Consider the following 23,889-nt stretch of genomic DNA (forward strand, 5'->3'; position numbering starts at 1 on the left):
CAATGTTAAGTGCATTGTCACTTGTTCATCCTGAAGCTGAACGCTGGTTCCGAACAAGACCAGCAAATGCTCACTGTCTTTCTGCAAGAAACTCAACTGACTGGCTAGATGCATGCGGTGCAACAGTGAAAGACTCAGCAGTTGAAAAAGTGAAGGACTCTCTCTCCACATTCAGAAAATTTGCATACATGGCTGACGAATGCACCGATGCAAATGGGCATCAAGTATTACGTCATTGTGTACGTTATCTTGGTAGATACTTTAAAAAGTCAGTAATAATGGGGGGGTTAGGGAAATCCCTGTCCTGGCCCCTGCACATGGGGCAGGGGCAGGGGCAGGGCCAGGGCCAGCGCAGCTGCTGTTGAAGAAGTAGGGTGTGATGATTTTAAAACATGAGTTAAATCTAATAACATGGTTATGAAACGTTTTTCAATTTTTACTATGGTGCCAGACAGCCCACTTTCACCCTCACGGTCTCACCCATCATTGCCCTGACCCCCCTGACCAGTAAATTCGAACACCCCCCTAATTTCAATTCCTGGGGAAAACACTGGTCTGGGAGGTGGCTGGGGCAGGATTCGGTCCTGCCCTCACCCCAGGCACCTCCTTCAGGAGAGCAGGGGTGGAGAAGAGGCATTAGCTGGGGATTTTTAAAGGTGCTTCCAGGAATTGCAGGCACCACCCCCACTAGATTTCTGCAGGATTGGGGCCTGCTAGGGCAGCAAGTTTCCAGTCTGAGCTCCATCCCTGCCATAACGTGGCTCTCACTTGCCTCTGTAACAAAATTCCTGGCCAGCTGGGCTAGCAATTCAGGCCTGCCCATGTTCCCACTCATCCAGCATTTGTCATAACTCCAATGCACACAATCTGTCGCCTGCAACAAATCCAAGCTTGGAAAACGACGCTGGGGCTTCAAACGCATTTTTCACACTTAGCGGCATGCTGCCCCTCTCGAAGCCAGCATGCAGGAGCCTGTCCCCTTCTCTGTCCCAGAGGGGTCATGGGCCCAAACTCTAGTCCCACATGGCAGCAGTTGACTGTATGGAAAAAGCTACAGCTCTGGGTCGGATGGCAGGGGTGTGGTTATTTTAGGAGTCTCATATTAGCCTCTCTGAGGACCCTCTATCCACAGCTCTTCCTCCATGGAATCCCTTGCAAAGAGGCCAGGCAGCAGGCAGGGCTGGCGGGGAGACCGGTGTGCCAGGGCGCGGATGCAGCAATGTAACCTATGGGGCAGCCCACGGAGGCTGCTGAAACTCGGCACCCAGAGGTTGTCTAACTCCCACCAGTGGCCTCTCCAGCCCCAGAACAGCCTGGATCAAGGGTCACACACGCGGCTTACAGACCCCTTAGCTGCCCCCGCTGGACTGTGAGTTCTAGGCTGCCCCTCGGGCTCTGAGCCAGGCCAATCCTAGCCTTGTGTCGGCTCTAGCTCAGGGCAGCCCAGCCTCATCAGAGGACAGGCTCTCTGGGTCCACGTCAGACGGGGAGAGAAAAAGCGAGTTTTAACCCTAGATGGTTGTGGCAGAGAAATGCACCTCCACCTCTGCCAGCCCCCAGCCAGCACTCTCCACCCGCCAGGCTCCTAAGCAGCTGCATACCTGTCTAGTCACGCACGTGTACAGCTCCCCCGTTTGGCCATGTGGTAAGTGCACACACAGACAGGCACAAGTGATATGAATCAGGCTCTGGAGTCCTGGGGAGAGCAGGCAGATAGGGGCCAGGGCACTGCCTGGTTCCGGCAGGCCAGGGCAGACCTCCCATCTGCAGGGGAGCCCTGGGGCTTGCTGGGAGAAGAGAGAGGACTGCCACTGTCTGTGTCTCAGGGTATTTATTAGTGAGGCAGCTACAGGGAGCTCATGGCCCCGTCTGCAGATCACACTGACTACGTGGAACACACCAGTGTCTTTACAAACAAGGTATTGTACTCAGTGACCTCAGCTCTGCAAACACCTAAACAGATTCCATGGAGCATGCGAGCACCACCTGATGTCATGGCCTCCCCTCTCGGGCCGCAGGGTTTCTGGCACACGGCACCTCTGCTCTCCGCCCAGGTACGGTGCTGCTCTCTCACCAGGGAATAGTCTTCCCTGTCCAGCTCCAGAGGCTCCCACTGTGCTTCTCGGAGAGGGTAGGAAGCACGGCGAGAATCCCCCGCACACTTTCGTCCACGGGCAGGTGGGCCTGCAACAGTCCAGGAAATTCAGACGTCAACAAGCTGGCCGGGGGGCTGGAACAATGTGTATAGTTTTTGGGGAAGGGGGTGAGAGCCATTGAACCAACCTGTAACCCCTGGATATGATGGAAACCAATTCAAACCAGAGGGTGCGGCAGCCCCCCAGCCTCTCAAGTTCCAGCACCTATGGAAGCTGGACTCAGTTCTCTGGGGCCAAGCCACCCCATACAGTCAGGCCTGGGCATGCTTCCTGCACATGTGTACGCCCAGACTTGCAGATGTGGGAGTTTATCTGTACATGCTCCTACGGCCCAGCTGCAGAGCCCTGAGCATGTGCAGAGTTGGCAGGTGTGCACACAGGTGACTGGTCAGTTACACGTGTAGGTACCAGGCACACAGCAGATGTGGGGGCAGATCACCTGGTTCTGGCTTGCAGCTCTGGGCCATGGTGGGTAGCGTGTATTGGATAAGCTGGAAGGCCGGCCACAAGGCTGGAGGTCGTGACCAGCACAGGCTGCCTTCAAAGGCCCAGGGGCAGTGGAGGCAGAGATCAGTTCACGTACTGCTGCAGACGGCTGCTCTCCGCTGGGAGGTTCCTGAACCCCAGCCCCTCTCCCGCGCCACAATCGCTGCTCCCAGGGACCCAGCACTCACTTCTTGGGTGCCCATGTCGGTCTTCACCCAACCGGGATGAACTGCAGTGCACAGAACGCTGTCCTCCGCGTAGCTCAGTGCCTGGCACCGGGTCAGCATGTTGAGAGTGGCCCACATGGGAAGGGTTCGTGAACTGAGGGTATTACCATGTGCTCGCCCTGGCTGTGTTCCTCCACACACAGGAGCAGCTGCACGATCTCAGGAGAGAGCCTCGTGTGCGCGGCTCCTCTGTGACAGGCAGTAGCGACACTGAGGCCAAAACGCCTGCTTAGTGCTACGGTGAGGCCGTCACCGGCGTTCTGAGCGTGTTAAAGGCACAGCACATAAAAACCAAGAGCCCCACAGCTACATCCTGCAAGGTCCCACCCACCGGTACTGCCTTTGGACACTGCCCAGCTGGAATAGCAGGGTACGTTAGCAGGGGATACCATTGCCCCTGGGAGCCAGGCTTGGGGAAGGAGGGGGCTGTACCTTGCTGCAGCGGTAGGAGATGGCTGGCACGGAGAATGTCTCAGGGACTCTCTCAATGAATGTCTCAGGGACTCTCTCAATGGATCCCATAAAAGAGGAAATGTTCACAATGGCCGCCTTGCTGCAGCTCAGCCCATTCTGGCTACTTCCCTGGGCAGCCTTCTTTAGCAAGGGCAGGAATGCCTGGCGGGAAGACAGTCCCACGGGGTCTGTGTGGAGCTAGTGCCCCTTCACTCCGGGAGCGAGCTCCATCCAACACAGTCCCAGGCAGCCCAGGGGGAAGCACAGACCAGAAAAGGAGGGATTTCAATTAGCCCCAAATTTCTGGGCTTTTCCTCCCACCCGAGCAACTGTCCCTCGAGAGCGCTCCCAAGCCCTGTGTTAGGTGAACGCATGAAGCAGGAGCACAGGACCAAACGCAGAGTTCTGGGCTCAATCCTTGGCTTTGTCACTGACGTACGTGACCCTAGGCACATCCAATATGCCTCCCTGTGCCTCAGTTTCCCATTGGGAACACAGGCACCTGCATAAAGTACTTTTGACAACCAGGGCTGGATTAACCTTTTGTGGGCCTGGCGCCAAACATGTTTGTGGACCCCCATGTGGTTGTTATGGGCCCCTTCTGAGTGTGGGCCTTGTGCGACGACACCATAGTATACCCGGTACTGCTGGGATGGGGATGAAGACCTTTATTTAAACAAAATAAGATATTTAAAGCCACGGTTGATTGAGATCTGCACTCAGCCCATAGAGAACAAACTGGGTTAGCATGAATATACCCAGAATACTCTTGAATGTGATTTGTTTGTGGTGGGGGGGTTTGTGGTTTGTTAGTTTTGTCTTTTATGTTTAAACACTCAGGGCCTGCTTGGGGCCCTGAACACAAGTGCTTAACTACCATGTTTATAAGCCACATTAAGCCCAGACGCAGCAGTCACTAGAGTTGCATCTCCCCACCTCCTCCTCCACCCAAAGTTATGTTTCATAAATACATCTTTTGAAAGCTGGATTTTCTACTTTGGTATAATAATGTTTACAGAACTTTTTAAAATGTTAGTTTTTAGCCTATTTCTCCCTTTGTAGCCATGAGGGATGTAGTAAGATGAGGCCCTGAAACATAAACCCTTGGTATCAGAGGCCTGAACCAAAGGAATGGTCAAGACTTCGCTATCATAAAGCAAAGTTAAGCTGTGAGCCAGAGGCAGACTTGTTGGTTCGAACCAACATGTACCAGGAGAGAGGCAGCACCCCAACACGCGGAGGGATTGTACCTCGATGCGTCAGGAGTGATGTGTACTTTGTTTGGACCTATGTATAAGAATGCATCCCTGAGTGGGAGTCTTTGTCCAGCCTAGGGGACAGTGGAGTATCCTGCTACTATCTGAGCTGTGTCCATTGTCAGGTGGCACATATTCGTAGTATGTCCTGTAGAGTCTGCTGGAAACTATTACTGTGCTTTGTTTAACAATAAACCTTGCCGGTGCCTTCGTACCTTATCAGAGTCGGTAGTCATTGGGGGTTCTCTCGGGGTCTGCTGGGTCAGCAATCTGCAGAGCCGGGGCAGCACACAGAGGGAACACGCACGCAGCCGACTGGTATCAACACTGAACAGAGCAGAGCACCGCACCGGTGGTGTCTGAAGACAAAGGGTGGTGAGGCAAGCGAGCCAGTAAAGTTACTGGGGTGGAGTGTGGGGAGGAAAACTGCTGGTGCCCGTCTTTTGCTGGGAGAAAGGGCCGCTGAGAGACACACAGACTTTACCACCAAGGCGACCACAATCCAGCCTCAAACCAAGCCCCTACCCCAACCTTCACACCGGGGCTCCCCGAGCCCCCCAATTCACCCCCACCTTCAGCCCAGACTCTCCCCCCCTCCCTCCTCAGCCCAGACTCTCCCTCCCTGCCCCCTTCAGCCCAGACTCTCCCCCCCTGCCCCCGCCCCCTTCAGCCCAGACTCTCCCCCCTTCCCCCCTTCAGCCCAGACCCTCCCCCCTCCCCCTTCAGCACAGACTCTCCCCCCCTCCCTCCTCAGCCCAGACTCTCCCCCCCCCCGCCCCCTTCAGCCCAGACTCTCCCCCCCCGCCCCCTTCAGCCCAGACTCTACCCCCTCCCCCCCGCCCCCTTCAGCCCAGACTCTCCCCCCCTCCCTCCTCAGCCCAGACCCTCCCCCCCTGCCCCCTTCAGCCCAGACCCACTCCCCTCCGCCCCCGCCCCCTTCAGCCCAGACTCTCCCCCCCTCCCTCCTCAGCCCAGACTCTCCCCCCCTGTCCCCTTCAGCCCAGACTCTCCCCCCGGTCCCCCTCCCCCCCCCGCCCCCTTCAGCCCAGACCCTCCCCCCCGCCCCCTTCAGCACAGACTCTCCCCCCTTCCCCCCTTCAGCCCAGACCCTCCCCCCTCCCCCTTCAGCACAGACTCTCCCCCCCTCCCTCCTCAGCCCAGACTCTCCCCCCCCGCCCCCTTCAGCCCAGACTCTACCCCCTCCCCCCCCGCCCCCTTCAGCCCAGACTCTCCCCCCCTCCCTCCTCAGCCCAGACTCTCTGCCCCCTTCACCCCAGACTCTCCCCCCTGCCCCCTTCAGCCCAGACCCACTCCCCTCCGCCCAGACTCTCTGCCCCCTTCAGCCCAGACTCTCCCCTCCCTGTGCCCCACTTCTCCTACCCCCCCGAGTCACCGCCCGCTCCCCCGTCGCTCCCTGACTCGCCCCACAACTGCCCCCTGCGCTCCGCGCGGTGCGAGGGGCGGGGTCCGGCCACCCCCCTGACCGGCCCCGCTGCCATCGCCCCCTGCGGCCCGGACGCCCACGGAGCCCAGGCGGGTGCGCGCCCCCCGCCCCGCCTCCTTTCCTGGGTCCGCTCCCACCCCACGCTCGTCGCCGGCGGGCGCGGGGCATGCTGGGACTTGTAGTGCCGGTGGCGGAGCAGGCCCAGGGGCCCAGGCGGAACGCTCTGGCCTGCGGACTACAACTCCCAGCCCCCCACCCCCAGGCCGGGCGGCGGCCGGGCCGAGAGCCGGGGGGCGCCGCCATGGGCCCGGGGGCTCCCGGCTTGCCCCGCTCCCGCTCCCCGGCCTGTGCCCCGGTCCCTGCGGGCGCCCCGCGGCCGCTCAGACCCCTCCGCCGCCGGGCCGGGCTCGTCTCGCCGGGTCTGGGGCCGGGCCTCGCCGCTGGCTCCGCGGGGCCCCGAGCGCCGTCCGTGGGCCCGGGGCTCCCGGCGGCTCCGCCCTGCCCGGCGCCGCACCCCGGAGCGGCCGAGCCAGGCCGAGCGCCCTGCGTCCGACAGAGAAGCCTCGGGCTGCCGCCAGCGGCCGCTCCGGCACTCGCCCGGGGGCCAGGGGGCCTGCTGCGGCCCCTTGCCTCAGTTTCCCTCGTGCGTTCTTTGGTCCGGTCCAGCCAGACTCGTGACCTGATCCTGAGAGAGTCTGGCTGGACCGGGCCAAAGAACGCGCCTGATCCAAAGACAGTAAGTGTGAAATTGGGATGGGGTGGGGGGTAGTTGGCACCAAAATAAGAAAAAGCCCCAAATATGGGGTCACCCTAGCCTCCCTCCCCACACAGTCTAGGGCTGGCACCGTCTCTGCCTTCCCAGGGCTCAGGCAGGTGCCATCCCTCAGCAGCTCCTGAGTCTCCGGTTTTGTTCAGTATCTTCATAAATGATCTGGAGGATGGTGTGGATTGCACTCTCAGCAAATTTGCAGATGATACTAAACTGGGAGGAGTGGTAGATACGCTGGAGGGGAGGGATAGGATACAGAGGGACCTAGACAAATTGGAGGATTGGGCCAAAAGAAATCTGATGAGGTTCAATAAGGATAAGTGCAGGGTCCTGCACTTAGGACGGAAGAACCCAATGCACAGCTACAGACTAGGGACCGAATGGCTAGGCAGCGGTTCTGCGGAAAAGGACCTAGGGGTGACAGTGGACGAGAAGCTGGATATGAGTCAGCAGTGTGCCCTTGTTGCCAAGAAGGCCAATGGCATTTTGGGATGTATAAGTAGGGGCATAGCGAGCAGATCGAGGGACGTGATCGTTCCCCTCTATTCGACATTGGTGAGGCCTCATCTGGAGTACTGTGTCCAGTTTTGGGCCCCGCACTACAAGAAGGATGTGGATAAATTGGAGAGAGTCCAGCGAAGGGCAACAAAAATGATTAGAGAAAAGAAAAGGAGGACTTGTGGCACCTTAGAGACTAACCAATTTATTTGAGCATGAGCTTTCGGTGAGCTACAGCTCAAGCTCATGCTCAAATAAATTGGTTAGTCTCTAAGGTGCCACAAGTCCTCCTTTTCGCGAATACAGACTAACACGGCTGTTACTCTGAAAAATGATTAGGGGTCTGGAACACATGAGTTATGAGGAGAGGCTGAGGGAACTGGGATTGTTTAGTCTGCAGAAGAGAAGAATGAGGGAGGATTTGATAGCTGCTTTCAACTACCTGAGAGGTGGTTCCAGAGAGGATGGTTCTAGACTATTCTCAGTGGTAGAAGAGGACAGGACAAGGAGTAATGGTCTCAAGTTGCAGTGGGGGAGGTTTAGGTTGGATATTAGGAAAAACTTTTTCACTAGGAGGGTGGTGAAACACTGGAATGCGTTGCCTAGGGAGGTGGTGGAATCTCCTTCCTTAGAAGTTTTTAAGGTCAGGCTTGACAAAGCCCTGGCTGGGATGATTTAATTGGGGATGGGTCCTGCTTCTGAGCAGGGGGTTGGACTAGATGACCTCCTGAGGTCCCTTCCAACCCTGATATTCTATGATTCTGTCCAACTCCAGGCTCCCCTCAGGAGCCGCCTCCCTGCATCTCTGCCTTTGTGGAGAGCATGAGCACCCAGCTCTCCCCCTGTCCCAGGGGCCTGCCCCCTGCTCTGTTAATGCCCCCTGAGCCCCCTGCTCTGTTAATGCCCCCAGGTGCATTCGGGGAGGGGACCACCCGTCTCCAGATCCCACGGACACGGCTGATATCTCCAGCCAGAAGCTCAGCTCAGCCCTCCCCTTCTTCCAGACCCTCCTGTCCACCCCAGATGACTCCCTCCTTACACCCGCTCCCTGGAAGTGCAGCAGCATCCCGGCCACTGCAGCCTTACCTGGCCCACCAACATTGGCCCAACCATGTTGGTCTTGTAGGCACCCAGCATCTCTTCGGAATCCACCATTGCCAGAGACGTGTTACAGAAAATGCCAGCGTTATTTATTACCAGGTTCAGGCCCAAGCCATCCAGCTGCTCCTCAACCCTCCAGGCTGCTTCCTTGATGCTCGCTGGATTCATGGCATCTGTGAAGAGGGTGGAGGGGCTGTGAGGTTAGGGCTACAAACAGCCCCTTCCTTATGTTACAGGCTCTGAGATCCTCGGGGGTGCAGTCGGACTCCAGAGTGTTCACCTCACTATCTTGTTAGAGGCACTTCAGTCCCCAAGCAATGACTGCTCAGACAAGCATCTCCGGAGAGACCCTGAGTGTCTGTCCACGCAGTCTGCAGCAGTGAGCCTGGATCGACTCAGAGTTGGAAGATCAGGGTTGGAAGGGACCTCAGGAGGTCATCTAGTCCAACCCCCTGCTCAAAGCAGGACCAACCCCAACTAAATCATCCCAGCCAGGGCTTTGTCAAGCCAGGACTTAAAAACTTCAAAGGAAGGAGATTCCACCACCTCCCTAGGGAACCCATTCTAGTGTTTCCCCACACTCCTAGTGAAATAGTGTTTCCTAATATCCAACCTAGACCCTCCCCCACTGCACTGTATCATATCTGTGTCCATGAGAGACTGTACTCGCACATGTGCACGAACAAACAAATACACTTACTTTCCATATTTGCTTCATTGTCACACCAGCTTGGACAGGCTGGGTGACACAGGCAGGGAGTCAGTCCCGGAGTTAGGGGTTGGGTCACAGGAGCAATATTTACAATCACGTGCAAAACGGAGCTTGAGCAAACTCCCACTGAAGTCCATGGGAGTCTCTCTGTTGACTTTAATGGGAGTTGGCTCAGGCCGCTAGACACCGGGACAGATCCAGAGAACAGGGAGATTCCCACAGCCACCCCATATTTAGTCACACACAAAAAGCTCTATGCTGAAAGAACATTACAACTGCAAAGTCATGCACTCCAAAGTTAGGCCATGCTGGCATGTTGAGGACTGTCCCAGTTAGAAAATGGTAAGTGATGTATTTCTTACTTACTAGATGGGTAAGTTTTTACTTGTGATTTGTGTCACGCTCTACTTGAATTGCCATCCAAGTGAATGTAAAATGTGCAAAACCAGCATTTTTTGGTATTCGTTAAAATAAAACCACTTTAAATGTGCTGGATGCATAAAAAAAGTCATTTATCAAAAATGTTTTACATTTAAAACTGATTTATTAAAACAAAGGAAGTATCTGTAGTTAGTGATCTGAACTGATGGTTTCTGGTACCATGTTCCACAAGATTTTAGGACTAGCAGATCTCATCCTCTCAAACCCGGAAGAGAGAAACAAGCTTTTTAGTTTTTCCAGCTCCCAAGTTGCTTCTTAGAAAGAACTTGTCATTGAACTTTAAGGAGTGTGGCAAGGCACCTTCTCGGTCTCAGCAGCCTCAGCTCTTTTTAGCCTTGGTGAGATGGGCTTGGGTAAAACAGGCAAAGAGTCCTGTGGCACCTTATAGACTAACAGACGTATTGGAGCATAAGCTTTCGTGGGTGAATACCCACTTCATCGGATGCATGCAGTGGAAATTTCCAGAGGCAGGTATAAATATGCAAGCAAGAATCAGGCTAGGGATAACGACAGCTATAAGGACTGTAGGGATAACCTCATCACGCCAGACCTCGCCAAGATTTCCACTTTCAGCTGGGGTGATAGCTGCTTCTGTTGTAATGTCAAAATATGCCTTCTGTGCCTCCCCACACAGAAAAGGAGCAAGGATACCAGCCCGCTGGTCTTGGGGCCAGGCCTGTCGCGGGGCTGTTTTCTCGAACGTGAGGAGATATGCCTCTACGTTGTTGTCCATTGTCATCTTCTGTAAGTAGCTGCTTGCCTGCAGGGGCTGGGTCCCATGGGGGCCGTGCGTCAGGGTGGTCAGGGCCTTTAGCTGGTTCACAACCTTACGCAGGGTGGCTCGATCCTGGGCCACCTGGCTCATCAGTAATTGATTCATCTCCTGCTGTATTCACACTGACTCCTGCTGGGTAGCCATCTGAACCCTGGTAGCCTCTTGCTGGGCTGCGGTGGCCTGCACCAACGCCTTCACTAAATCCTCTATTTCTTTTTTGTTGTTGTTGGGGGTGATTTACCCTGCCCTGAGATGGTTCGCCACAAAGTCTCACTCACACATCTCACTCTTGACACGACGTGTGGTAAGACACCACCTCAGTCTCACCAGCCTCAGCTGTTTTTACCCTTGGTGAAACGGGCTTGGGGAAAACAGTTCCTCTTGGCTGTACAGGGACAGTCCGTCCTTCTCTCAGCCAGTCTCTTGGGCTTGTTTTCTCCCTTAAGGGAGGGAATGCAGCCTGAGGCTCACTGTCTTGCTGCTCCTCACCTGCTGGCAGCTTGGCTCCTTCTCTCTCTCTCCTTCTCCCAACAGGGGAGGGTTTAAAAAGGTCTCAGACAGGCCTTAGTTGGCATCATCTGATCCTAATTGACCTCAGGTAACTCCCTCTCAGCTGATCCTAATTAATCTCTGATAACCCTCTTCACAGCTGAACCTGATTGACCTATAGTCACCCCTCCTCAGTTGATTGGGAGGAGGACCTTTTAACTTCTGGGACTGTTCCCCCCCCACATCCCCTTGCAGCTGTCTGACCTGAGTTTATCACAGGAATTAAATAACTGATATGAAGAAAGAAAAGGAGTACTTGTGGCACCTTAGAGACTAACCAATTTATTTGAGCATGAGCTTTCGTGAGCTACAGCTCACTTCATCAGCTCACGAAAGCTCATGCTCAAATAAATTGGTTAGTCTCTAAGGTGCCACAAGTACTCCTTTTCTTTTTGCGAATACAGACTAACACGGCTGTTCCTCTGAAACCTGATATGAAGAAGATATTCTTTGCACCTGCTGAAGAGGCTACTGCTGTCAAAAGCCGGGTTACCATTTCATAAGAACGGTCTGACCCACTATGGCCGAAGGTCCATCTAGCTCAGTATCCTGTCTTCTGACAGTGGCCAATGCCGGGTACCCCAGAAGGAATGAACAGAACAGGTCATCGTCAAGTGATCCACTAAAGCAAACTCTGGTTCCAGGTGCCTAGACAGTGACTTCCCCAGTTCAGCAGTTTGACTTGCTTTAAATCTTGGAAGGAAAGCAGGACTGGTGAATATTATTTTTTCTATTTAATTTCAATGATTTCAATAGATTATAATAAATTTAGGCCTTAAATTTACAATATTTTACAATATAAATTTACAATAGGTTTATTTTTAAAAATTGAACCTGTATTTAATTTAAATTCAGGCTGTCAAGCGATTAAAAAAATTGATCACAATTAATCATGTAATTAAAAAAATGAATCGCAAATATTTGTGCGATTAATAGCACTGTTAAACAATAATAGAGTACCATTTATTTAAATATTTTGGATGTTTTCTACATTTTCAGATATTGATTTCAATTACAACACAGACTATAAAGTGCACAGTGCTCACTTTATATTTATTTATGATTACAAATATTTGCACTGTAAAAAACAAAAGAAATAGTATTTTTCAGTTCACCTAATACAAGTACTGTAGTGCAGTCTCTTTATCATGAAAGTTGAACTTATAGATGTCGAATTATGTACAAAAATAACTCATTCAAAAATAAAACAATGCAAAACTTTAGAGCCTACAAGTCCTCTCAGTCCTACTTCTTGTTCAGCCAATCGCTAAGGCAAACAAGTTTGTTTACATTTATGGGAGATAGTGCTGCCCATTTCTTGTTTACATTGTCACCTGAAAGTGAGAACAGGGATTCACATTGCACTGTTGTAGCCAGCGTCACAAGATATTTAAGATTCATATGTCCCTTCATGCTTTAATCACCGTTCCAGAGTACCTGTGTCCATGCTGATGACGGGTTCTGCTCGATAACGATCCAAAGCAGAGCAGACCGATGTACATTCATGTTCATCATCTGAGTCGGATGCCACCAGCAGAAGGTTGATTTTCTTTTTTGGTGGTTTCGGTTCTGTAGTTTCCGCATTGGAGTGTTGCTCTTTTAAGACTTCTGAAAGCATGCTCCAAATCTCGTCCCTTCCAGATTTTGAAGGCACTTCAGATTCTTAAACCTTGGGTCAAGTGCTGTAGCTATCTTTTAAAATCTCACATTGGTACCTTCTTTGCATTTTGTCAAATATGTAGTGAACTTGTTCTTAAAACGAACAACATGCTGGGTCATCACCCGAGACTCCCATAATATGAAATATATAGCAGAATGTGGGTAAAACAGAGCAGGAGACATATGATTCTCCCCAAGGAGTTCAGTCACAAATTTAATTAATGCATTATTTATTTTAAACGAGCGTCATCAACATGGAAACATGTCCTCTGGGATGGTGGTTCAAGCATGAAGGAACATATGAATCTTTAGCTCATCTGGAACTTAAATATCTTGTGATGCCAGCTACAACAGTGCCCTATATGCTTGTTCTCACTTTCAGGAGCCAGCCGCCTCCTCCCAGACCTTTCCCTGCCACATCCCTCCTTGCTTGCCTGCCCCCACAGGAGGCGGGATGAGGCGGGATGCGGTGAGCACCTCTGGAGATGGGGGGTGCAGTGGAGGAGAGGAGAAACTCACCAGCCAACAGCAGCAGGCGTTGGTTGGGGTCCTTGGGGAAGGGGCGGAGCAGGGAGTGGAAGGGGCGGGGCCACCACAGCCCAGCTGTCCGGGGGCGGGTACACCAGGGAAGGCTCAGCCTTGCCTATTACACCCGCTGCCAATGCCCTGGTGCACATGTACGAAGGTGCGTCAGGTTGCAGCCCCCTTCCGGCTCCTCCAGGGCCTCTCACTCAGGCTGTGGCTCTCCCCAGCTCCTGATCTATGCACCCCCCATCCGTGGCCCACGAAGTCTCAGGACCGCCTTGTCAGCTTCCTTGAGGCACTGGGCAAGACTGCTATCCAGCGCTCCAGGGAGGAAGCTGGATGGGGGGGGCTTTTTGACTGTGGGGACCATTTCTAGTCCCTTGCGCTCCCGTCTCTGGGCAGAGTTCTGCTGGGCTGTGTCCACTAACTCCTTGGACACCTTTGAGGAGTGGTGGGTGCCGTCCGGCGTTCTGGGCTCAGTGTCCAACTCTGATCTCTGATGCTTTACCTCTGACCTCACGACGCTCCTCTTTTTTCCTTTGCTGTCCCCAGAAATCAATTGTAGCTTGTGATGGGTGGTTCCTCCCCCTTACTCGAGGGGGGAGGCCGAGCCCTCCTGCCCCAGTACTACATCGCCCTGCTCCAGCCCTAGAGCAGGTGCCTCCTGAACATTGAGGGGTCCTGTGCAAAGAGGGAGTCTGCACGAATGTAATTAAACACAGTACCGTAATGCCTGTGCAAGGGGGCCAAGTTAAGGCTGCACGGGCACCCATCATTCCGGCACTTCCTAACTTGGGAGCATTTGACTTTCAACACAATTAGCCACAGCTGCTACCCAAAGCTCACTGGGCCAGCTTCTCTACGGCCTTGCACAGGTGGGTGTGCTCTCCGTACGCAGGCTGGTTGCCTTTGACCCTCACGTTGCACAGCTGCAAAGGCCAGCCTGGCTCAGTGCATTATGTAGCTAGAGGCCAATGGCAAGTCTCTTGCCTGCGGGGTGAGTTTCCTGAGAGTGGTTAGATGCAGGGTTTTTGCTCAGGCCCCTCTCAGTGGCCCCAGCTGGTCTGTAGCTCAGCAGAGGCTGGCAGAGAGATCGGTGCATTGCTCTGTGCTGACCCAGACATGGCTGCAAGGACCTTTACTATCAGAAAGCAGCAGTTCATTCCAGGGACGCAGGCCAGCTAAGCAGCCTCTCCAGCTTTCCGTATGAACACGAATGCAAGCCCAGCGGCAGCGCTCCGAGGAGACTGGCTCTGGTTATGTAGCCGCACGTGCACAGTGTTGGAGCAGTGCCAATAACAAAGCCAGATGTTCTGGCAGGGGTAGGCAACCTATGGCCCGCGTGCCGATTTCCAGTGGCACTCACCCTGCCCGGGTCCTGGCCACAGGACCGGGGGGCTCTGCATTTTAATTTAATGTTAAATGAAGCTTCTTAAACATTTTAAAAACTTTATTTATTTGACATGCAACAATAGTTTAGTTATATATTATAGACTTATAGAAAGAGACCTTCTAAAAACGTTAACATGCATGACTGGCACGCGAAACCTTAAATTAGAGTGAATAAACGAAGACTCGGCACCCCACTTATCATAGAATCATAGAATATCAGGGTTGGAAGGGACCCCAGAAGGTCATCTAGTCCAACCCCCTGCTCAAAAGCAGGACCCATCCCCAATTAAATCATCCCAGCCAGGGCTTTGTCAAGCCTGACCTTAAAAACTTCTAAGGAAGGAGATTCTACCACCTCCCTAGGTAATGCATTCCAGTGTTTCACCACCCTCCTAGTGAAAAAGTTTTTCCGAATATCCAACCTAAACCTCCCCCACTGCAACTTGAGACCATTACTCCTTGTCCTGTCCTCTTCTACCACTGAGAATAGTCTAGAACCATCCTCTCTGGAACCACCTCTCAGGTAGTTGAAAGCAGCTATCAAATCCCCCCTCATTCTTCTCTTCTGCAGACTAAACAATCCCAGCTCCCTCAGCCTCTCCTCATAAGTCATGTGTTCCAGACCTCTAATCATTTTTGTTGCCCTTCGCTGGACTCTTTCCAATTTATCCACATCCTTCTTGTAGTGTGGGGCCCAAAACTGGACACAGTACTCCAGATGAGGCCTCACCAATGTCGAATAGAGGGGGATGATCACGTCCCTCGATCTGCTGGCAATGTCCCTACTTATACATCCCAAAATGCCATTGGCCTTCTTGGCAACAAGGGCACACTGTTGACTCATATCCAGCTTCTCGTCCACTGTCACCCCTAGGTCCTTTTCCGCAGAACTGCTGCCTAGCCATTCGGTCCCTAGTCTGTAGCTGTGCATTGGGTTCTTCCGTCCTAAGTGTAGGACCCTGCACTTATCCTTATTGAACCTCATCAGATTTCTTTTGGCCCAATCCTCCCAATTTGTCTAGGTCCCTCTGTATCCTATCCCTCCCCTCCAGCATATCTACCACTCCTCGCAGTTTAGTATCATCCGCAGATTTGCTGAGTGCAATCCACACCATCCTCCAGATCATTTATGAAGATATTGAACAAAACCGGCCCCAGGACCGACCCCTGGGGCACTCCACTTGACACCGGCTGCCAACTAGACATGGAGCCATTGATCACTACCCGTTGAGCCCGACAATCTAGCCAGCTTTCTATCCACCTTATAGTGCATTCATCCAGCCCGTACTTCCTTAACTTGCTGACAAGAATACTGTGGGAAGAATACTTCTGAAAGGTTGCCGACCCCTGTGCTATGGTAATTCCTGACCTGTCCTGACCTGTCCTCGTGCTCCCTCTGGGTCCCGGCAGGTGGCAAAGACCCACTGTGGTGGGTTTGATTCCCCAGCAGCTGCTTCACCAGCTCTAGCCCAATTCCCCGATTGGATCCGGTCAGCAGAACACTGCGGAGGCTGAGCCCTGCCATGCTCCCTCAGCTGCCACAGGCCCTGCTCTGTCGGCGTGAGCTCAGGAATTAGGCCCCCAAGCTCCCTCCTACTCGCCCTTTGTGCATTTCCCCTAGTGGCTGCAGCTAAACGGCACTGTCCGGGTTGATTTCGTGTGGACTTTCCAGTGTCTTCCAGTCAGGCCAGAGCAGCACAGGAGTGAACAATTGTTATAGGGAGGCACGTTTTCTCTGACAGGCAAATCAACTCCTCTTTATCCTAGAGTGAAGCAGTCCAAGTGTCTTGCTTTCTAAAAGGTGGGTAATGAGGGCTCGTTACATTTCTTCTGGCTGACTAAATGAATTGCATTTGAGGTATCCAGGTTCCCTTGTTTTACAAACATCCATTTCACAGATCCCTGGGCTCCCTGCTCCCTTCTCCCAAACTTTAGTGTCATTTGTACCCACAGACACATGTATCTGCCAGTCACTGTTGGCCAGAACAATACTGTACTAACAACCCTGCCAGGTGTGTCTTTATCTGCTTCTCCTTCAGCCTCAACAATAAATAGCGAATTGCCATGCAAGTTAAAGGATTAATTGGGGTTCTCTTTCCTAAATGGCTAAAGATCCAGTTAATCTGCTCTCCACAAGGGTAGGAAGTAACTTAATAGCTGTAACTACTGTAGATTCAGTATTACTATCAAGAATGTAAATACAAAAGCAGGTGGGATTTTCTGAACAGAGAAATTGTATTTTCAGGCACAGTGAGTGAAAACATTCATGTCCTATTGGTGCAGACCTGGCTGCATTGACACATGTAATGGGTACTGCATGTACTGATTACAAAACATAAACCTACAGTAGGAAGGGGGGTTTCATTTGGGAAAACATTTTCCTGGGGGGGGAAAAATCGCTCTGTTGCCAGTTCTTGATTGATGGGAATAGAATTTTATCCCTACATTGAAAGCGCAGGGAATAGTGCTCATAGTTTGAAACAAGGGGAAGTTGATTAGCTTTACACATTTTGTAAACCCTAAATAAGGAATTAGACGTTCCTGGTTTTGGACAGAGAGAAAAGCAAACAATCAAATTTCTTCTCTATTTACTGTGGCCCTGATCCTGCAAATATTTGTACACATGAGATATTTCATGTTAAGAGAAGATTTTTTAGAACGTAAGGGCCTGATCCTGGGACTATACCCATGAGGAGACCCACTGAGTCAAAGCAATTTCTCCTAGGAGTAAAGTTACCCCAGTGCGTAAGTGTTTGCAGGATCAGTCCGTAACTGCCTTCCTCTCTCTTAGGCCTTATATTATATTACAAGTAGATTAATATTAAAGAGAGCTTAGGTCTAAAAAATACATCCCCAATTGTGTTTTTCTCTTTATTAGAAGTTTCAGAGGAACAGCCGTGTTAGTCTGTATTCGCAAAAAGAAAAGGAGTACTTGTGGCACCTTAGAGACTAACCAATTTATTTGAGCATGAGCTTTCGTGAGCCACAGCTCACTGATGTGAGCTGTGGCTCACGAAAGCTCATGCTCAAATAAATTGGTTAGTCTCTAAGGTGCCACAAGTACTCCTTTTCTTTTTATTAGAAGTGATTTTGAAGACAATGCGGTTTAAAGGTCACCATGGAGATTTTAACTGTGTTAAGCAGTGAGAGGAAGGAATCTTAAGACAGACACCCTCCCCCTCAACTGCGCATGCTCCATCCCAACCCCACAGAACAATTGGGCAAGTCCAGCAGTCATAATAAAGATGATATCATAATGCATAGTCACAAGGGGACCAAATTAAGGTTGCACAGATAACCTTAATTCTGGCATTTCCTTGCTTTTAAGTGCTTGAGTTTGCAACTTTAAAGTCTTTTAACCATTTTTTGTAGTGATTCCCCCTCTTGGTAAAGCACTTGGAGATCTAGGGAATGAAAATTCTATGTAAATGCAAAGTTTTGTTATGAGCTCTGCTGGCAGCTTTCTGCATGTGCTTTAGCACCAGGATGAAGGGGTAAACGTCACAAGGAAAGATGCTCCTGATGCAAGCTGAGCGGTAGGAAAGTCACCAGAAGCAGGAAGTTTCCAGACGGTGCAGTGCTCCTGATGCATGTGGGTCAGCAATCATGCAAACCCTCCCCCACCTTGTCTCTCTAATATCCTGGGACCTACATGGCTATACCAATGGTGCAGCTTTAATAGGAGGCTGCAACTGGTGAGGCTGCCAACCTCTTGGGAAAGCTGAGCTGCCCGCACAGCCCATCTGAATGGAGGAATTCCACTGAGGGAAAATACAGGGAGGATTTCGAAAGCAAAGAAAGCAGGTGGTGTTTGGAACTGGGGGTGCTGAAGACAATGCTTTAAAATAATGAAATGTTTGCATATTGCCAAAAAAAAAGGGTCTGTTGTACTTTGCTTTTGCAACAACCTAGGGAAATTCAGGGTCCTTTTTGCAACACTTTCTTCTCTTTATATCTTTTTTTGAAAAGTCAGAAACCAACTGTGCCACTCGCGCTTTGCGGAGAGGAAACTTTCAGGTGGTACTGGTTACTTAGCTGAAGGTCATTAGGCACAAGACCTTCAAACTGCTACTTCCTTTCAATTCTGTGTGTCTTTCATGTGTTCGGTTTTCGCCAGAGACTACCCTACAGTAACGACGAAGTGGATGGTACACAGAGCGGAAGCAGCTTGGCTGGGGACCGAGCTCTGTGGCTGGACAGTGCTCTGTAACTGAATGCATTCTGATGTGTTCTGTTGCCAGGGGCGGCGAGTCGTATGGGCCCGTGGTGCCCAGGCTCCAGGAATGTTCAGGGGCCCAGCTCCACCAATGTTCAGACTCAGGTCTCTCCCCTGGCCCTGCCTGCACCCCCCGTGCGCCTCCCCCTGGCCCCGGAGCATCCCTGCCTCAGGCGGGCGGCTGCCCTGCCACTCGGCGCGCCGCAGCCAGCAGCCGCTGCTGCCTAAAGCGCACGAGGTGGCTGCTGCATCTAAGGAGGGGAGGAGGGGCACGCAGGGTTGGCAGCCCGCCCCTCTCTGGGCACCCCCCAGGAGGCGACGCCGAGGGGCTTCTGGGAGACGGAGTCTGGACCTCACCTAAGCAGCTGCTGGGGCTTGGTGAGTGTCCGGCCATGTGATCCGTGGCCCCCACAGCCACGACTCCTGCCCCTGTGAGGATACAGTGAGGGGCAGCAGGGGCGGAGGCCGTGTGTGATGGCATCCCCCGGGCACTCACCACAGGGGAGGCAAGGGGGCTTCCTGGACCTGAGGGGGCCTGGCCCCTAGGAGCACGTGCAGTGAGGGTGCCAGGTGGGTGTGCTGTTGGGGGGAAGAGGGGACCCCCTCCCCTGCAGCTCACTGCTGCCAGCAGGGAGAGCCACAGCCAGTCTCAATTTGGCCGGGTTTCCGTAACCACTCCATTTGCCTTTCAGAATGCTTTGTGTTGTGCTTCGGTCTTTTTCTCTTGTGTACGCCAGTCAGTCCATTTCCAGACTTTGGCACAAAGCTTCTAGCATGTTTGTCATAAAACTAAGGGGGCCGGGCTCTCTGTGTGCCTCGCCCCCGCCCTGAACTCGGCTTAGCAGGGCCGTCCCCACCCATACGCAAAGTACTCAGCTGCATTGGGCACCAGGAAATTTGGGGCACCACGTTTCCTGGTGCCCTGCACAGCTGCGTGCTGCTCCAGCCCCTGCTCCGGCTCTTCCCCATGGCCCCCGCCCCTGCTCCTCCTCCACCCCACCTCTTCCCGCCCCTGCTCCGCCCCAGCCCTCCGCCCACTCCGCCCCTTCCCCAAAGCCCCCGCCCCTGCTGTGCCTTAGCCCCGCCCCCACTCCCCTGAGGACTGCGGCAGAGATAGGGCCTGCCCTGCACTCACCCGCAGCGATAAGTGCCGCATCCCGGCCCCAGCCTGCTCCGCAAAGCCAGCTCCCAGCCACGCCACCGGCGAGTGCTGGGGGGCAGTTCACCCCTGTCCTCCAAGGCTGGGAGCCCGGGGAGCAGTGCAGAGCGGGCTGGGGTCAGGGGATGGTTTCCCCCCAGCCCATCCTCATGGAGGACTAGGGCCCCACACAGCCCCCCCCCCACATGGGGGCTGCGTAGGGCACCAAAATGGCTAGGGACGGCCCTGTGGTTTATGTTGGACAGTGGTAGGGCCGCATTCACACCCGTGACCCAATGGCATCCCAGGCGAGGAGCATCCTCGGCTCTCCCCCTCCCCGCATTTGTAAAACATTTGAATACCTAGATTTGTATTGCATTGGGAGCCCATTTCACGACTTTGATGCATGATTTGCAGGCATGAAGAAAAGGAGTACAGGCATGCGTTATCCCTGTCAGATAATACATTTGCTAACAACAAAAGCAGCACCCCGAGCCTGGTGCCCCCCCCAAGCCCAGCACTCCAGGCAGTCACCTGCATCGCCTGCCCCTAAATCCGGCCCTGCCTCCAGGCCAGCCCAGGAATCTCGCCCCAGCCTTCATCCCACAGGCCATTCCAGGAGCACACGGGGCTCCTGCTCACATTTTCCCCCGGAGTCCTTGCCAATGGCAGGTCCTGTGCCCCAGTGAAATCCAGCGAGCTCCTACCCATGTGAAGAGGGGCAGCCTCTGGGCTCCAGAGGCCATGATGGTTCAGCTCTGGAATATCAAATCAAACTCCTCCCTGGTGCCTCTCCGCGTCCAATGCCCTTACCCCAGACACGAGTCTGGCCCTGTCTGTCTGACACGGTGCTGGGCCCAGCTGAGCCTGGGCCCTCCTGGCTTCTGGGCCTGCTCTAGAATGATGGCGCAGCACAGGGGTGTGGCAGCAACCTAAAAGCCCTGTTGGGGAGGAGCAGCCGGAGCACCTGCGACTCTGGGTGGGGGTGGCAGTCTGTTATGGCAGGGCAAGCTGCGACGCACGGCATGGGGCATGCACAAGAGGGATACACAGATCCTTTCCTCTGATGGGGTGGCCATGTGCCAATATCCGCAGCCCCAGGGCGGTCTCCTTGGGATAAAGCCACCATAGCTGCTCCTACCCCCTCCACCCTACAACTGGCCCAGGACACATGGCTGAGGGAAGGGGAGTGTGGCTGTAACAGCCCCCGGTGCAGAGCAGCCCCAGGACGGGGGAGGCCCCCAGAGGTGCACTGAGGGTCCCACCAACCTCATGTCTCAGGTATTGAACTTTGTCACCCACAGGCCCCTCTGACCGTTGAGTGCAGCTTGCAGGACATCCTGAGCGTGCTGGCCGGCCTTTCGCAGGCAACCACTGTGGTGTTCCTGGACGGGGAAGGGAACAGCCTGCCCTGGTGAGGGGACTCCTGGCCAGCAAGCTCCTGCAGACCCGGTCCCCTGAACAGCATCCCTGTACCACCTTCTGAGCTAATGGTCTGTCTTCCCTGGCCGTGGGTGACCCCCCGCATCCCCTGCTCTGCTTCGGTCATGCTCAGCCTCTTGGCAAAGCTCTCTGCTCCCGCCCCATGACACACTATGCGTCCTTATGACATTTCTCCTTCTTCCCTGCCCCCGCTGTAGCCACAATTCTCCCCCCACCTGCTTGCTACCCATTTCCTCTTGGATTAATTACCCTCATGAACTGTTTGTATCAGTGTAGCGCCTCCGAGCCCCAGTCCTGGCCCAGGACCCCGCTCTGCTGGGCACTGTACAGTCACCAAACAGAGAGACACCCCAAAGAGCTTCCAGTCTCTCTGTGAGACAAGAGACAGTGGGTGGGGGGTACAGACAGACCGATGGGGGGCGTACTAGAAACAATGACTCGCTATTGGCCAGCATGACAGGCCAGGCTCTCAGCTCACCAGCAGCCTAGCCCTTGTCCAGTGCCTGGCAGCATCGCAGCACGGGAGAGTTTCAAGGGGGGATTGGAAGGAGGGACCGGTGCGGATGTTTGCAGGGAGCTCTTCCCAAGCACGAGGGGCAGCATGAAGGTGAAAATTCACGAAGTGGCCGGGAGGCTGGCAGAGGGGAGTGACGACAGCTTGATGGCAAAGGAGAGACGATACGGCGGGTGGGGACAGGCCATGACCGAGGGGGAGCCGTGGACGGATGCAAAGAGAGGGGTGACGGTCTCAGAGCGCCAGGCTAGGAAAAGGATCTTTGCAGCAGATTCTTTCTGGATCTGAGCAGGGCGAGATTACACTGGTCCCATTTCCGTCCGTTGAGCCAGGCCAAGGCAGAAACCCTTTCCTCCCCCACTTTTTCTCCTCACTTTCTGCTCCTTGTCAGTTAATGATGCTCCCATCCGTTGCTGTGCCCACTAGGAGCAGGGAGTATCTTTGACCTGCAGCTTTCTCTCTCCAGCCTGTGTCCCATGTGGCTGGACCTTGCAGCTCCCCATAATACCCGATGCAGCCGCAAGTCACCAGCCCAGGAGCTTGTCACCCTGCCCCTCAGGTTCAGCAGTGCTCTGGTCACATCTCCCAGCAGCCTTTCTCCAGCCGGCCAGCCTGGGCCCAGCCCATGAGCTTTGCTGTCCCTGCCTCACCTCTCTTCATGTCCCAGCTCACTCTGCATGGGCACTCTCCCCTGTCTAATCATCTCCCCACACCCATTTCCCAGTGGCCCACCTACCTTCTCCCTTTTATTTCTGCTCGTTTGTAAAGCCGGCCAATCGCACCTCTAGGCACACCTGTGCCCAGTGACTCGCTGAGGAAGGTGACCCGGTGCCAGCTAAAACAAAATCCCCTCCCAGCTCCCTCCTGCCTTCCCAGTCCCCCTCCCTCCCCCCACTCTGGGACTCAGCGGCTCCAAGTCACACCCTGGTCCTCTCAGGTGCCACTCCCTGGCGCTCTCTTCTGCAGCTCTATCAGCCTGGTACCCCTCCGAGTCTCTCTCTCCTTCCCTTTTCCAAATGCTGGAGCCCTTTGGGGGCTCATGGTTTTCTCAGGCCCTAGCACAGCTCCCATCCTCCCACCTGGTTCTCCGTGGGCAGCAGGCTGGCTTTGGTGGGTGGTTATTGGTGTGTCCCTCTTCGGGGCCCAGAGCCACCCCCAGTCAGTTGGATGTAACTGCTGAAGAGCACACTCGGCGTGTCCGTCCTCCCCTTTCCCACCCGTCTCCCTGTTCAGCGTCTCGGTCTTGTGCCTCGTGCTGTTTTCGGAGGGATGAAGCCCATACATTCTGCCCACAGCAGTGGCCTCTCTAGCCCATCTAGTCATGTCCCTGTGGTTGCCTCGGTGCCCCCATGGCTGCGTGGGGTGTTGCTATGGTTACAGGTGGATGCGGCTCTTTTCAGAGCTGGAGGTGGGGAGGAATCTTGGTTTGAGTGCCCCTCTCCCAACAGACCTTCCTGCTGCCCGGTGCTGTGTGGGGAGCCCCTGGCTGCGTCCCATGGGTTTGGGCCATGTGCTTAGTTCCACCTTCATAGAATCATAGAATATCAGGGTTGGAAGGGACCTCAGGAGGTCATCTAGTCCAAGCCCCTGCTCAAAGCAGGACCAACACCAACTAAATCATCCCAGCCAAGGCTTTGTCAAGCCTGACCTTAAAAACTTCTAAGGAAGGAGATTCCACCACCTCCCTAGGTAACGCATTCCTGTGTTTCACCACCCTCCTAGTGAAAAAGATTTTCCTAATATCCAACCTAAATCTCCCCCACTGCAACTTGAGACCATTACTCCTCGTTCTGTCATCCGCTACCACTGGGAATAGTCTAGATCCATCCTCTTTGGAACCCCCTTTCAGATAGTTGAAAGCGGCTATCAAATCTCCCCTCATTCTTCTCTTCTGTAGACTAAACAATCCCAGTTCCCTCAGCCTCTCCTCGTAAGTCATGTGTTCCAGTCCCCTAATTAATTTTGTTGCCCTCCGCTGGACTCTTTCCAATTTTCCCACATCCTTCTTGTAGTGTGGGGCCCAAAACTGGACACAGTACTCTAGATGAGGCCTTACCAATGTCGAATAGAGGGGAACGATCACGTCCCTCGATCTGCTGGCTATGCCCCTACTTATACATCCCAAAATGCCATTG

At 53.7% G+C, this 23,889-nt stretch overlaps 1 pseudogene; it reads right to left on the reverse strand.

The window, feature by feature from the left end:
- Positions 1–1,816: 1,816 nt before the first annotated feature.
- LOC125620930 (C-signal-like) lies at positions 1,817–16,482 on the reverse strand (annotated as a pseudogene).
- Between the last annotated feature and the right edge of the window lie 7,407 nt (positions 16,483–23,889).

Source organism: Caretta caretta, chromosome 12 (assembly GCF_965140235.1).
Source record: "Caretta caretta isolate rCarCar2 chromosome 12, rCarCar1.hap1, whole genome shotgun sequence".
NCBI classification, from domain to species: domain Eukaryota; kingdom Metazoa; phylum Chordata; order Testudines; family Cheloniidae; genus Caretta; species Caretta caretta.